The 15966-nt window shown below is 48.1% G+C and overlaps 1 protein-coding gene across 4 annotated transcripts in view; it reads right to left on the bottom strand.

The window, feature by feature from the left end:
• The window catches only part of ZMYND11 (zinc finger MYND-type containing 11), an 836880-nt gene that overhangs the window by 204961 nt on the left and 615953 nt on the right, over nucleotides 1-15966 (bottom strand). The gene's annotated exons all lie outside the window — the stretch shown is intronic.

Here is a 15966-nt window from a genome sequence, read left to right as displayed (position 1 = left end):
ATAAGACACCCTAAGAATTCTCCCTTGGAGTGAAGGCTTCACTCTCCAGCATCTGCAGGCACTGCAACGTAGTTGACCGCGCTGATGATCCTGGGCTCTCACGGACTCCGAAAGGCTCAGCAACACAGGTGGTTATTCTGCAACTCCATCGAGGCCTGCACTGTCTTCTTACCGAGTTTGAGGCCAGTATCCCTCGTCGGAACCGCTGGAACAGAGCTCCTGTGCACGGCGTTGGCTTGCCGTTGCAAAGTCTTGTTGACTCTCTCCTCCAGAGATCTTCGGGCTCCAAGAAGCTCCAACCTCAAGCATCTCCTGCAGCCAAGATCTTCGCCTGCATTACATCCTCTGGACAGTGGGCCTTCATCCTTTGGTGAGCTGCTCGAGGTCCTCTTGCGACTCCTGTGCCTTTGGCCCGTGGGTCCTCTCAAGGGTCTTCTTTGGCTCCAGTGGGCTTCCCTGCTGCTCGGGGCCTGCTCTGACTTACCTACTCGTGGTCAGTCACTTGAACCTTGCCGGTCCCGAAACTGCACTTTTTTTGTCGACTACGTTTTTTGCAGATGCCAAAGCTTGTTGGTGCATATGGACATACTGGCGCCAAGACTCTTAGAGGTCTATCGAGAGGCACGGGAAATAGGACAGTTACCGGGGACGATGCGGGAGGCCCTCATAGTTCCCTTATTGAAGCCAGGGAGGTAAAGCACGGACACGGCGGCGTATCGCCCTCTATCAATGATGTCCACGGACTATAAGATACTTAGTAAGATCCTGGCATCGCGCTTGATGCAGCATATGACGAGCCTGGTGCATGAGGATCAGGCCGGGTTCATCCCTACCAGGAATACAGCTACTAATGTGCGAAGACTGCTGAGGGTCCTGGGGGACACAAGTGAGGGCTCGCCCAGGGCGGCAATCCTTTCAGTAGACATAGAGAAGGCCTTTGATAGCCTCGAATGGCCGTATTTGTATAAAACGTTGGGCTGTTTTGGACTGGGCGAGGCATTTGTGGGATGGACTGCGGTGTTGTATCCAGCAGCAGTGGCGCGAGTTAAGGTGGGGCAAATGATTTCCCCCAGATATGCAGTAGCTCGCGGGACTCGACAGGGTTGCCCTCTTTCTCCGTTACTATTTGCTTTGGCAATAGAGCCACTGGCGGCTCGGGCACGATTGGGACGGTGGTACGGGGGCCTAACCTTCAGAGGGGGCCAGCAATACATCTCCCTTTACGCAGATGATTTGTTATTGTTTGTGGCGGATACGGGCGAGGCGCTGGCAGGAGCAGCACGTCTATTATCAGGCTTTGGGGCGGTTTCGGGACTAAAAGTTAACTGGAATAAGACATGCCTATTTCCAGTGCAGCCGGGAAGGCGGGTTCCCGAGATGTCGCAGGCCGTGAGGTGGGAACCATCTTGTGTAGTGTACCTTTGAGTTAATATTTATCATGGCGCTAGTGATATACTGGAGGGGAATATAGGGAGATGCATACGGGCCCTGAAAGGGTGTATGACGTTTTGGGGTGCCCTTCCACTTTCCGTGATGGGGAGGATAGCGTTGCTGAAGATGGTGGCTCTGTCCCGGCTGCTATACCTTTTTAGAACACTGCCTATATGGGTACCGTGCTCGGTGTTTACCAACTTGAAGTCTATGATGGTGGGGTTCATCTGGGGGTCGGGGAGACGTAGAGTGGCACTCAAAACATTGATGAGGCCCAGAGCGGAAGGCGGCCTAGCAGTGCCTGACTTTGAATTATAATATATAGCAGTGCAACTACAGATCTTTACACAGACGGTGGCCTTGGAGTTTAGGGGCCCGGACTCTACCAGAGGGGGAGGCATCCCGAGACATGTCCTGTCCTTTATAGCACTGCAGCAGAGGTTGGATCTCAGAGACCTTACATTGGAAGAAAAAACACTGAGGTTATGTTGGAACAGGTCCCAGAGGAGGGCGGGAGTACAACACCCTTACGTGCCGGAGATGCCTTTGGGGATGTTGACGGCATTGCCACATGGAGGGGACTGGTCCTCATTGAGGGATTGGGAACAGGCAGGGCTCCAGTTCCTGGGAGACTTATATGAGGATGGGGAGTTGTTGTCCTACCAAGTGCTGCAGGAGAGGTTTGATCTTCCTGGGGGTGCTTTCCTGATACATGCGGCCCTAGTGCGTGCGATACAGAGACATTGGAAAGAGGGACTAGCCAAACCTAAAACTACAATGGCGTGTCAGTATGCGATGATGGTGGCTGGCACTTTTAAAGCAGTTACATGCTTATATTCATGGATGCTGAATGAGGGTTTGGTCCCATTGGATGGACTGCGTCTTAAATGGGAAGGGAACGTTGGAAAACCTATACCAGAGACCACATGGGACCACATACAGCGTAGGGCGTGGAGGGGAACTAGGAATGCCCGGTTCCAGTTGGTCCATTTCTTTATTCTACATAGAGCCTATTTGACACCGGGGAAGATCATGGAGTATTATAATGCTAGCAGCGTGATGTGTCCTCGATGCACCGCGGTGGGGGCGGACCTGGACAACATGAACATGGTGTGGTGCTGCCCAACTCTGGCGGCTTACTGGACCGAAGTGGGGGATCTCCTAAACCTGATCACAGAACACCAACTGGTTTTTGACATGGCCACTTGCATATTACACTGGTTTCCTCATACCACCAAGACGAAGATGACTAGTACGTTTGTAGATATGGACCTCATATTGGCAAAACAGGAAATTACGATGCGCTGGAAATCAAAAGAAGGGCCCAGTGGCAGGAGATGGAGGGGGGAACTGCTTAAGTGGGCTGGTAGTGAGGGAGCGGTTCGATATCAGATGACGCTACGACAAAATAATGAAAAGGCAATAGAAGTGGCGAGGGCTTGGGAAGAGATGGTTCAGGCCCTGATCACCCACACAACTGAGCAGGGGATGGAACAGGAGGATGGGGGAGCACAGGGGTAGTTGTCGACCCAAGAGGAAAGTCCCTGAATCACTCCTATCAAGACCTCATCTTTACTTTTGCCTAACTTAGTAGACACACCGGTGACGGGGAGGGGGCAGGGGAGAATAGGGAGTTTTTTTTCCAATTGTTTAGTTGGTTTAGTATAATGTAAACAGTGACGGTTGATTCTGAACTAATGAAGGGTTAATTGTGTTCAGATGTTCATATTGGACTCCAAGAGGGATCCGATCGAGACAATCCTGTAACAAGATTGTATTGCAGTTTTGGAGCCGTATGTTGTAAATGGGGTTAAGGGGCATGTATAAGTGTGTACCTATGCTTTCTGGCTGCTGAAATGAAAATCAATAACATTTGTTTACAAAAAAAAAAAGGCTTGTTGGTGCACCATGGCTCTCCACATCGGACGTGGGACAGCTCATAAACGCCTCCTAGTCTTCTACAGCGTCGCCTGGTCAGCACAGCTGCAACTTCAAGGGCTCTGTCAACCTCTCTTGCATCTCTGACATTGGTGGGCATTAGTCTTCAGGGCATCCTGGTCACTCCTGAGTGGCATAGACTCTGTCCCCTCTACTTGCAGGTACCGCTCATCTTAAATCCACCTTTGGGTTCCACTTGACTCCTTCGTCTTCTCCTCCAGCTGCATCTTTCCTGAAGCCCTCCAATGTGGTCTACAGCATTTCCCAACATCAATAGACACCTATGCACCTAGCTTCCCTGGTGTAGGTATCCTGGTTCCTGGAGTATCCCCGGGTGGGGCGACTCTCCAACTTTCCATCTTGCACAGGGTCACTTCAGGGTCCGCTGGGACGCGTCCTTCTTCTTTAAAATTGCAACAGCGACTTACCAGATGACTAACATTGAGCACGCGGTCGTGTTCACACATTGAACATGGCCTCCGTGAGGTTCCTAGCTACTCACCTTGGGTAGTTCCTGGAGTCTTCTACGTCTTCTGGGTCCATTCTAGACTAGAGTCGTGGTTTATTTCCATTTTTTACTTGCTGTCCCAAAAGGGAGTTGTAGAGGCCAAGTGCTAGCATCCTGTGGCTGCGACGGTGCGTCTCCACAGGATTTGCTGTACTTTCTGTAGATGTTATGAAGTGCCCCGTAGGTTTTGTTTAACCCCCTTGTTAAAAAGGCTGAATTTTATACAGGTACGCCCAGCTCTCTTTTACCTACAAATGTTGAAACCTGAATGTATTCCACTTGTAGTAGGCTTCTTGAAATCCTCGCTGAGATCTAGAAACTGTATGGAAAATTAATAACTCCCCAACGCCAGTAGGCAGCCTCTTATTTACTAGCTATGAATTTGTATGTCCAATTACTGACAGCCCGTTATTTCCCCCTTTTTAGGGCTCGCACTGTGACGCAATCGCAAAGCGATTGTCGCAGTGGAGCCCTATTGTGATCAGTTTTGCTTTCAAGGGCTAACAAGACTTGGGACAAGAGACTGGCAGGCGCACTGGAGCCTGCCGGAATCGGATCAGGTCGCGCGCTCCGATTCCGGCAGGTTCTTCAGTCACCATGGATCACGCACGCACACAGAGACACACACACGAGCGCACACATACAGACACACACCACACCACACCTCCCCCGCCCTGCCGGCGCCCCCACACACACGAGCGCACACACACAGACAATCCCCCCCGCCGCCCACACACACGCGCACATACAGAGACCCCCTCCCCCCCCCCAACTAACCCCGCTCACTGCATCCCCGGACTCTGCAGCCTCCGCGGGGCTCTCCCTCGGGCATGGGAGCCCCGCGTCACCAGCACTGCTTTTCTGTCCAGGCACTCCGTGGGCGCGGGCTTCCGAAGACGGAAGTCCCGCCCCACGGCAGGTTTCGTTTTTGCGCACGTCATGTTTTCTATTTAGTTTTTGAAGCTCTTTCAAAATCGCAAGCAATAGTGGTTATCAAAGAGTGGGTGTTCACTTCCAAATGCGCACTAACACGGCATCAACGAGCTGAGTTTGTTAGGGGGTCACACAGAGTGCGCGCACTGACCCAGTGCCCTGGGGGGCGCTCCTACGGCAGGGACTTGCACAGGGAATGTACCAAGGGCTTGTTATTCACTGGGCCTTTCTCACTTATTCAGTGGTCACAGCTGCACGCACATGGCGCTGGAATTTACCCGGTGCGCTAGATAGGTTCAAAATCAGCTTTACCGCAATCGGATCTGAAAAATTAACAGACTGTCCTACCGTGTGGCGCAGCTAAAGTGTCCACAGAAAGTAATTGCAGGTGCTATGTGCTTTCAGACGGCGTCTGCTCTGGAGACACCCCCTATCTCCATTTAGCAGCGGCAGACAGCCTCCTGTTCGCCACTGGCTTCAGAGCTTAAACTAAAAGGAGCGCACTGTTAAATGGCATTACCAGTCAACCCTGGGCCCTCAACACTCTTGACAGTGGTTCATAATAGTCACCTTCACCCCCCTGCTGCGGAGAGGGGGTGTCCCCCCCCACCCCGGACCGGCACTGCGCTCTTTTTATTTGTGGCTGTCTATTTCTGTTTATTTATACTAGCACAGGTCCAGCATACCCCAGAAGCCCCGGTTGGCACTCCTGACTTTGGTTTCATTTTGAGGGTATTACTTAGAGGAATGTTTTACCCTGCGATATTATGGGGTACAAAGTAAATCATGAGGTCAGCGGTGGGTGCGAGGCTTTGGGCGGTAGGCGAGCAGCCCTGTGCCGGCACAAAAGACAACACGGGACCCACTCCCAGGGGTTGATCGGCAAAGGGGACAACGCTCTCGCCCCGTTCAGTGTTTAAATGGCCATCCGTCTTTGCACGCGATGGGCTCGTCTGTCGGGGTTTCTTAAAGGGGAAGGGTGGCATGCTTAGTAGCCAAGGAGCCAGTGCACCCCCTCCCCACAGCACACCACGCTCCTCACCCTTCAGCGAGTTTGCCACATGTACCGCACACATCCTATTTACTGTTACCATACCCTCACCATCTCCATATTTCACCGCACTCCGCACTGTTACAACATCCACCACACTCTGCCTCCTTAGCATGTTTGCCGCATGCATCTAATTTGCCAAAACTATCGCACTCAAAACGTTCAGCATATTTATAAAATCAGTGTCCCATATTCTCCACACAAACTACATAATACATACCAGACCCAGATAATTCACTGCAGCCAGCACTCGCAGCACACTCATCAGATACCCCCGGAAATTGTTAAAGGGTATTAGCTCCGACAGATTTCCTCAACCACACCACCGCCATTCCTAAACTTGAATATGGAGTAAATGTTGCACTTCCCTATTGCTACTTACCACACCGCTCGTTGATTTTTGCTTCCTTCCTGTTCCAGCTCCGTTTAGTAAACTGCCTTCTCCTATGCCGGATACACTAACCAACATTTTTAGAGTTTCTTTTCCCATTGAAAGTAAACAACAAGCATTAGAAATGCAATAGGTCTCTCATTTTATTAAGTTAAAGCAATTTGCATTGCTATACAATATCATTAGCAAAGCACATGGCTTTAACTTAATCAAATGCGAGCCCTATTGCATTTTCAATGCTTGTTTAATATTGATCCTGATGTTTATATTTTTGTGCATTTTATTGGAGTGTCTATTACAATTTATACCATGAATTGTATGTTTTTTATATTTTTAATGGTGCTGTATAACTTTTATGGTTTTTGTTTTTAAATCAAATAAAGTCTTTTGAAAATTGACTAGAGTCGTGGTTTGCATTCCACTATTTTTAGTATATGCTTTAGTCTCCCCCTGGAGACTACTGTGTATTGTGTGCTATTTACGTATTCTAGTGACAAAGTATTGTGTGTATTGTGTTATATCTCCAGGTAGGAGATAATACATTGTGTTAGTGAGTGTTAATAATAAATATATATTTTTATAATTACACTGTGTGGTTCTTTTTCACTTAACCTATACTATATGATTAAGTACTGGTAAAACAAGCTGCTTTACACTCGTTCTGGACAAAGGCTGAAGGCTGCTCTCCACAGCTAACACTTAGAGAGCTTTTTGTGGTTGTCCAAGACCACTGAAATCACCATAAGGTTTGTCTGGATTAATGCAGGGTGCTAAACTTACATAAGGGAGCACCATATTCTAAGCCAGCCTCTCACAATCTGTGAATAAGGAAGGAAACGACGTCTGTCCATTTACACGGACCATCGCCCTTGGTTGCCTATAATTGCTAAGGACCCATGGGCTAAAGCAACTTCCAAAACTAAAGTGAGAGTGTCGCCACGAGGTAAGGCCAGTGAACACCTTCTCAGCATCTACAGCCAAAAGCATTATTTCCCTGTTGGATCGTTTGGCTTTATCAATTAGATGGAGGAGATGCTTGGTACTGTCACTGCATTGTGTGTGTGGCACGAAGCCTGCTTGATTTGGGTTAATGAGACCGGGCATAAGGGGCCCCAGACGCTCGGCCAAGCTGCTAGTGAACAATTTATTGCCCATGTTGAGGAAAGATATCGGGTGATATGAGCCACATTGCTGTTTACCCTTCCCTGGTTTCAGAATTGCTACGATGGAGGCATCCAGCATGGAAGGTGGAATTGTACCGGGTCCCGTTTTTGAATGAAAACGTCGGGCCAAGGCTTGGGCGAGCATGGAGCAGAATGTCTTATAGAAAAGAGCCGGGATACCATTGGGTCCCAGTGATTTAAGGGGCTTCTGATGGGCAATTGCAGAGATAACCTCCTCCTCGGGCGGTCAAGACTAGCAACCTGCTCCGGTGTTTTTCGTAGTGTGGGTGCCTTTTTGTTGGATAGGTCTGGGGTCTCCTGCACTAGGGGCTGCTCTGAATAAAGGTCCTCATAGAAATCCCAGAAAATAGATGCTATAGGGCTAACCCCCAAGACTGCCATGCCGACTTTAACCACCAGGGAGTCCACACTTGTGGCCCGTGTTGTGCACATAGCCTGTTAATAAGTAGAGTCCCGCATCTGAATCCCGCACATCAAAGGAACATTGGAGCCGTAATAATGCATATTCAGCTTTATCACTGTTCAGCCCCGCAAGTTGTGCTCACGCTGCCAAACCCTCAGAGCACCTGTGCGTTTGTGTATGCATTCTAGTTCCTGTACTTTTTTAAGGAGAATGTCCCTCTTGTCTCCACTGAATTTATCCCCCCTAATGACTGCTTTCAATGCTTCCCAGATGGCGGGTACTAATATTGTTAATAGCTAAGTAATCTGTGAGTGCATGGGTAAGTTTTGTCACCACCTCTGGCCTATGTAGTAGAGTCTCCTCCAGTATCCATGTCGGGAGGTGTGTCTCGCGGGGGAAAGAGCGAGAGTACAGGAAACAGCTGCATGGTCTGACAGCGAATGCGGCCCTATCTCTGTGTCTGAGAGAGTTGGAGCTCCCTAGTATCCAGAAAGTGATCCAAGAGTGCATATGTTTAGAGCGTGAGAGTAAAAATGTGTAATCTTGAGTCTGGGAGTTCTGCTCTCGCCAAAGGTCCAATAGTCCCATCTCCTGCACCTATAGGGCTCTATTCCACGAAAAGGCCCCTGTGAGGCCAAAGCGATGTGCTAAGTGGTCCAAGTTGTTGTATACTAAACTGATTCACCCCCCTACCCCTACCCCATCCCCCACCAGCACTAGTCTGTCCTGACAGGACACCGCCCGCCTCAAGAATTGTTCTTGACCCTCGTTAGGGGCATACACGGTACTCAGAGTAAATGTGTAGTTCTCAAGGCTCATGGAGTGTGCCAAAAGGTGCCCCTTGATCTCAGGGAGTTTGGAGTCCATCTTGACACGAAACGTGTGAGACACAAGTATGGCCACTCCTGCTGTTTTAAAGGGAGAAGAAGCCGCACTGGAAAGTGTGCGACAGCATGCGGTGCCAATCAGCGGGAAGCAGGTGCGTCTCCTGCAGAAGACAAAGGTCTGCCCTGTCCTGTTCCCTCCAGGTATGAGAGGAAGGCTCAGCGCTTAATAGGGTTGTTAAGCCCCTTTACATCAAGGATAATCACCTTCAGCCGGTCATGGGCGAGGGTAGAAAAAAGACGTACTCTATAAGGGCCTCCCAGAAAAAGGCGCCCTGCACTCCCAGCTGGGTCCAGCATCAAATCCAGCGAACTTTTATCTGCAGAGGTTGAAAGTGTAGTGCAAGTATCCCCCGGATAACAACAGCGATAAACAAGCACAAAGTAATTACGTCTACAGAACCTGAAGTCTGACCTGAAATGTCCCTCTGGGAAGTTGGGTTAACAGGTCCATACGGTGCCACAAGTTTCTCTCCTGCCTGTCCCGTCCTATTCCGCCTCCCCACCCCTCCATACTACCAACTGCATTATGAGGCCTTCTTGGTGCTCATGTCAGCTCTGGGCAATCTGCTACACCGGACAGCATCTCGAGCACCACTCTGCATTCCTGGGCGATAGTCTCTGGATTTGGTTGCAGTCCCTTTGAAAGCCCTTTGCCCCTCTGTCACCGAAGATATTTCCAAAAATGATTTCCCTAGGGGCTGGTTGTTTGATCTCCTTTTGCTGAATCTTCGAAGCACAGGACACAACAGGCCTCTGTGAGGGACCGGATCTGGTGCAGCCTGTCTTTCCACCAGAAGATAATTTGGAATGGGTAGCCTGTGGAGTATAATAAACCATGTTCCTGGATATATGCAGTGATAGGGTGGAAATCTCTTCTAGAGTGAGAGCCGACAGGTCCTGGTAAAGCATCAGCCTTAACCCTTTAAATTGCAAGGGATGTTGTTCGCTGGCTTTGCGAAGGATGTAGGGCAAGAGCAAGGATGTAGGGCAAAGGCAAGGAGGTAGGGCAAGGAGGTAGGGCAAGGGCAGGGACCAATGGGTCTCTGTCCTGGGGTGTGTACACCCCCTATCCTGCTCCTCTCCTGTGGGAGGGGGGCAGGGGCCCAGCTCTGATTGGGTAGGGCTCCCCATCCTCAAGATGGCAGTAGCCTGGAGTTGTGCTTCACCGCGTCTTTCCCACCTGAGGGGTGGAGCTGGCACACCCCCTTTCCTCACTTAGGGTTTCCCGCCTGTCTTCCCGCCAGAGTGGGGGTCAGAACCGGTGGGGGCCAGTTGCTGAGTACAGAAATTGGCATGGGGAAGCTCACAAAAGGCGGCATGCCTTAGAAGCTTTCCCTGGCCATCCTGTGGGAGGAGGCTTGGCACCTCGTCCCAGGATGTGCATTGTTTCAGACCCCCGAGAGTGGCAAGACCTCGACCCAGGGGTCCAGAAACATGTCTGGTGGTGGCAACCTCGGTAGCCACGCAGTCAGGACACCGGGAGTTGGTTAGGTTTCAGGGGGCATCTCTTAGATGCACTCTGTAGTGCATTTGGCATTACATCCCACACTGGCATCAGTGTGGGTTTAATGCGCTGAGAAGTTTGATATCAAACTTTTCAGTCTTCAGTGCAGCCATTATGGTGCTGTGGAGTCGTAATGACAACCTCCCAGCACCATATACTCTTAATGGCATCACTGCACTTACAGTGCCCAGAAATGGCCCTGGGTACGCTAGGGGCACAGGCCTCATGCACCTGTGCCCACACCACTGGCATAGCACACCCAGCTAGAGGGGTGACTGAGGTAGGCCAGGGCAGTGTGTTTGTGGGCATGGCACACAGGCATGTGTGTTATGTCGACTCTTTGTTTAGTTCTGCGCCAAGACACTCAGCCTGCAAAGGCAGTGTGTGTGTGTGTCAGGGAACAGGGCCACCAAGGGTGGCACAATAAGTGCTGCAGCCCTTGGGGGTCTTCTCTGGTCACAGTTCCCTGGGTACCATTTACAAGGGGCTGACATGTGGCCAGAGATGGCAATTGGGTGTAGGTTTCAACACAGTTTTAGGGAAGGAACACAGGCCCTGGGCACCTGATTGGCAGGAGCCCAGAGCACACAGTCAAAGCACATCAGCAATTCAGCAAAAAGTGGGGGCACTTTCTCACAAGTGTTTCCTGGCTACCCGTGGGTTGTTTGGGGGGGGGAGGGGGAGGGGGGGGGGGGGGGTTTCCGGTTACTGTCAGGACGGGTACCCCAGTTGAATGCTAAGGTTGGTATTAGAAGCTCCGAGTCCCAAGAGAGTCGGTGCGGAGCAGCGGTAATCTGTGCACAAGGTCAGCAGGGAGGAGCAGTAATTTTCGTCACACGGAGGTCAACACTGATAACCAGTCTGGGGCTGAAGGAGGACTCAACGCAATGCTCCGCTGTCGAGTAGCTGAGGAAAGCTCAAGGCATCCACATGCATCCCGGATGTTGCTGATATTCTCTCGTAGGTCGTGGCGAGGCAGCTGAATTACCGGGATCACTGCTCCGGACGAGCTGTGCTCATTGGCCCTACCTTATTTTTCAAGGGCTTCTCCTCCCCTGTTTGGGCGGAAGCCCGGCGGCAGGGCTTCTCCCGGGATTTACGCAAGAAGCGATCCCTTGCCCTGGGAGCGATCTGAGCCTGCTCCTGTTCAGTCTGCCATCCTGGACACATCTTGGACCTTCTTCTCAATCGGGACCGACACCTCCTAGGAGTCGGGCTAGACGGCATCGACTGTCGGGCCACAAGTAGCTTTAGGGATTGCTCCCTAAAAACTTTTGGCACCATGGCCCGGCAGTCCGAGCACAACTTTGAGTTGTGGTTGTGCTAGGGACACCCCAGGTGGGTTCGTAACCAACATGTTGTGGTGACAGACACCACAAAACTTAAACCCTACCTTCCTGGAGGACATTCTCGACACACAAGAAAGCCAAATGCTGAAAAAGTTGGTCAAAAGAGACAAAGGGGTAGCTCTTCTCCGGATCAGTACTAACTGGCGCTGAAAGAAAATAACTGACATCCCTGCATCTGGGTGGCGCCTATATAGGTGACTGCAACTTCATTTCCAGAGCCAATGAAGCCGTGCGGAACAGAATTAAGCAATCCCATAGCACGCAGGGGTACTGCTCACGCAAAAGTTTCCAGATCCAGTCTGGCGACTGGGAAATTCAAAGGTAAGGACTTTGCAGCTAGAAGTCTCTATCAGATTATGATTAAATTACATCTTGTGATTTAAGTGTACCCGAGAGAGTACTGATGCACTAGAACTTGATCTAGAAAACATAGGAGCTACAGCCAAATATGATTCTGTGGTGTCACTGGGCACTAATCACTTTGGTGGGACCTTCGCGATCCTGGCATGCTGTGTCTATTCATAAGACATTTCCATTTATATGGCATATCGTTAATGCTGAGGGACTGCCAGCCTATATGCCTGAAGGTGACACCCCTCATAAAGTTGTATGGTTGTTTTTCTATTTTTCTTCTAGGTTGCAACATTCCCCCTTTTCTGTCTGCAGACATCAGTCTAATTGGGAATACCTATTCTTTATCACATATCCCATCTAGGTGTAGGGAAGGGATTTTCTTGGTCCTGAAAAAAACACAGTGGATCTAGTTTGAGTCATTAAGGCGTGAAACAGTCAAACCTACAACACTCACACAGTGAGGCTGTCACGGATTATAGATCTCATCCCTCTGTGTTTTATTGACAGTTCCAACATGTATGCACCCTTTTCACAGTGCTACAAGTGCCGGCTAATTTCTGATCTCTGGAGGAGTAATCTGGACATAACCTTTACATCGGGCTCTCTCTGTTCACATTACACTTCCAACATGGTGATCGCACTACTCAGTCTAACCCTACCCAGAAATCTACACCTGAGACGAGTAGTACCGCACCTGTGCATTCACCCAACATTTCCAACATGGCGGCACACTGACCAGTCTAGCCATGCCTTGAGACCCACACCTGAGACTATTTGTATGCACCCAGTCCTTAATTAGGCAACCTTTATAACGCCCTCACTTTTCCCTCCCTCTTCTCTCACTTCCAGGTGGGCAGAGAGAGGTAGGTTACGGCACAACTTTGCATGGGTCCACGAAAGTACTAATACGGCATCAGCACTGTACTTGCTGTATTTGCCTACTCAATGGCTTGGTGTCTTCAGTTTTTTCCGCACCTATACGCCATACTCTGTATAGACCTAAGGGGTAACACTGAACTGCTAAACAGGGTAAGATTCATTCTCTAACCTACTGGGATACAGAACCCAGGCATGCTCAATTGTTGTAGCTTGGTATGTGTGGGGTGTTTGTCACATTTAGTCACCTACTTGGCACGCAGTGATTGTTGTGCACTAATCACGTTGGGGCGACCTTTGCACTTCTGGCCTGCTGTCTCTCTTCACAAGACATTCCTATTTATATATATATAGCATATCGTTAATGCTGCAGGAAGTTTGAACCTATATCCCTGAAGAGGACAACCCTCAAAGTTGGGCGTTTGTTTTTCTATTATCCTTCTTGGTTGGAACATTCTCCCTATTTTTCTCTGCATACAAGTAGGCATCAGTCTAATTGGGAATACTTATTCTTTATCACATATCCCATCTAGGTTCAGGGCTGGGATTTTCTTGGTCCAGAAAAAATGCTGTGGATCCAGCTTGGGCCATTAAGGAGTGAAACATGCCAACCCTACAACACTCACTGTGAGGTTGTCAAGGTTCATAGATCACAAACAACAGCACTGTCCATTTCTTGTATTCCTGTCAGGAGAGCACTCTATTCGACTACAACAGGTACCCCTTAGGCAGTTCTAAATTACTTAGTGCTTAACCTAGCACGCCACACTACACTCACTACTCCCTCAAACATATTCATCATTACGGCAAAACCAGATATTCTTCGATAAAGAGCCGCCTTGTGGGGCCCATTGGGCATTGCAACGCAGGCCCAACAAGGAGCAGCCCAATGATGAAGCATGACACCCATTCAGGTGTGTGAGGGCTCTGTCTTCTGATCAGTAGGATCCCCTTCTCTCCATAGGGTTCCAATCTTTAATCTTTTCTTTCTACAGAAACACCCCCCTCTTCACGTATGACTCTGATAAATGGGAGCATGGGTGCTGGACCTTCATTAACTCCTTGTCCCCCTTCTTTTTATTAACTATAAACAAATTTAGGTCAGCAGGTTTTGAGTTCAAAAGGATTAAAACATGTTGCCAGTATTAATTTGCTGTGCAAAATGTTAATTTCTTGCAACAAAGAAACTTACGCTACTCTGTGCTAAGATCAATCACAGCACAATTTAGAGCAAATATATAGGTTTTTAGCTGCTGGCACAAATCTTGACAGACACCTTAAAAATAAAGTGGATAGGGAATAAAGTGGACAGGGAAAACCCATAGGCTATTTTAACTCCCCCAACGGATCCCTTGGCCCATTTATAACCAACATCAAAGTGCTCTGCCCAAAGGTGAGGTTGTGCCCTCCCGAAATCCCACTGGACAAGGACTCTATGATAAAGCACTTCACACATTTGTGTGGGTGAGAGTCCTTTATAAAAAAGCATAGACACTTTTTGTTTACTGTTGGAAGTAGGTTTCACCTATTTTTTTCTAGCGGAGGACTCTCGGTTTTGTTTACTTGGATATTTTGTCCATTGGACAAGTAAGCCAACCCACTGAAACCCAAACCTCTGTCTGCCAGTTTAGAGTACTGCAGTGAGGTTGTGGAACAGAGCTTTGTGTGCTGGAAAGATAAAAATGCAAGCATAAAATGTTTGAAAATGTATGCGGTTCGTTAAAGCGAAATCTTTGCAATTAGGGCACGTACTCTAAGAAAATTCAATGAGCTTTTAGCACAGCTTACATTACTGACATTGGGGCCAATATAAAACTATTTAACAATTTGGGGTCAATTATGATGTTTACAGAGTGCTCCTTGATTATCTGCAAACATAGGTAGTAAATTAAAGCAAGAATGATGATTGTTTAAAATAAATTTTAGTCAAATAATACCAATTTGGAGAAAAAGGCCGAAAGTTAGACACAGCTTTGCTAAACTGCTATGCAAATTCTTAATACTTTGGTGAATTCCTATTTTTGCATGAAGAAATATACGTGCATATATATATATATATATATATATATATATATATATATATATATGTTCATGATAAAATCTGCAGGGCAAGTGCAAATTCTCTTGCCTAAACCTTTTTTTCTTCAGGGAGAAAATATTACCCGTAGGGGGAACTCATTTCCTTGCACCCTAACTTTTCTATTGGAAGGGGAACTTCTCCCTCCCTGGAAAAGTTTTAGCCCTGCTCTTATCAGGAGTAGATTTATTACTTTTACCATAGTGGGATTGAGCTGGAGAGCACTTGGCTAGTATCCTTAAACATGACAGTTTGCTGGTGTGCACAAACTCATAGGGCATTCCAGATCTGGAATTACCAATTCCGCCTACTTCCAGCTCTGTACTTTACAAATTCAAAATACACTTTTGCACATCACAGCCAAATGTAACTGTGTCAATGGCTTTGAGAATCGGGCACATAACATCTTGATTCGGCAAGACCTGCATAGTTAATCTAGTTGTAAAACGCGAACCAGTCATTGATCTAGCATATGGTATAGGTTCAAATTTATGGAAAACAGGGGAACAGAGACAGAGTAAAATTAAGTGATAGGCCAAAGAATTGCACAATGTAGTCAAGCGAAGAAGGTGAGACTGAGCAATCTCACTTATATTCAGTTGGCAACATGGTCACTGGGCCACAAATATAATCTGGGTATATGTATGGTTAACAATCTGGAAAACTCAATGAATGCTTCAAAGTAAATATGTCGAAGTAATTCACAAGACGCTTCCTTGGAAACTAAATAAGAACAAAATTAATGGTACAATTACAACAATGATGTATCCTGAAATTGTCTATAAACTGAAAGTGCGTTCATACTGTGATCAAAAAGTTGGGCTAAACAGAGATCATTCATAAACAGAGTTCATGACTATTCAAAGATTTGGCATAAACAGAGCACTAGCATGTTCTTAGTTCGCTATTATCAGGTAAGTGGCATTATCAGTGCATTGATATAATCCAAACAATGACATAAAATGAGTTAGTTTTATCAGAACTCTAAACTTTGCTAGAAATTGTCACCTCATTTCATGGCACGAAATGCAAAAAGAGAATTTTAACACAGGACCGGTAGCTTTCTGAAGCATCTGGTTC

Source organism: Lissotriton helveticus, chromosome 10 (assembly GCF_964261635.1).
Source record: "Lissotriton helveticus chromosome 10, aLisHel1.1, whole genome shotgun sequence".
In the NCBI taxonomy this organism is placed as follows: domain Eukaryota; kingdom Metazoa; phylum Chordata; class Amphibia; order Caudata; family Salamandridae; genus Lissotriton; species Lissotriton helveticus.
This window is presented reverse-complemented; position numbering and strand designations above follow the sequence as displayed.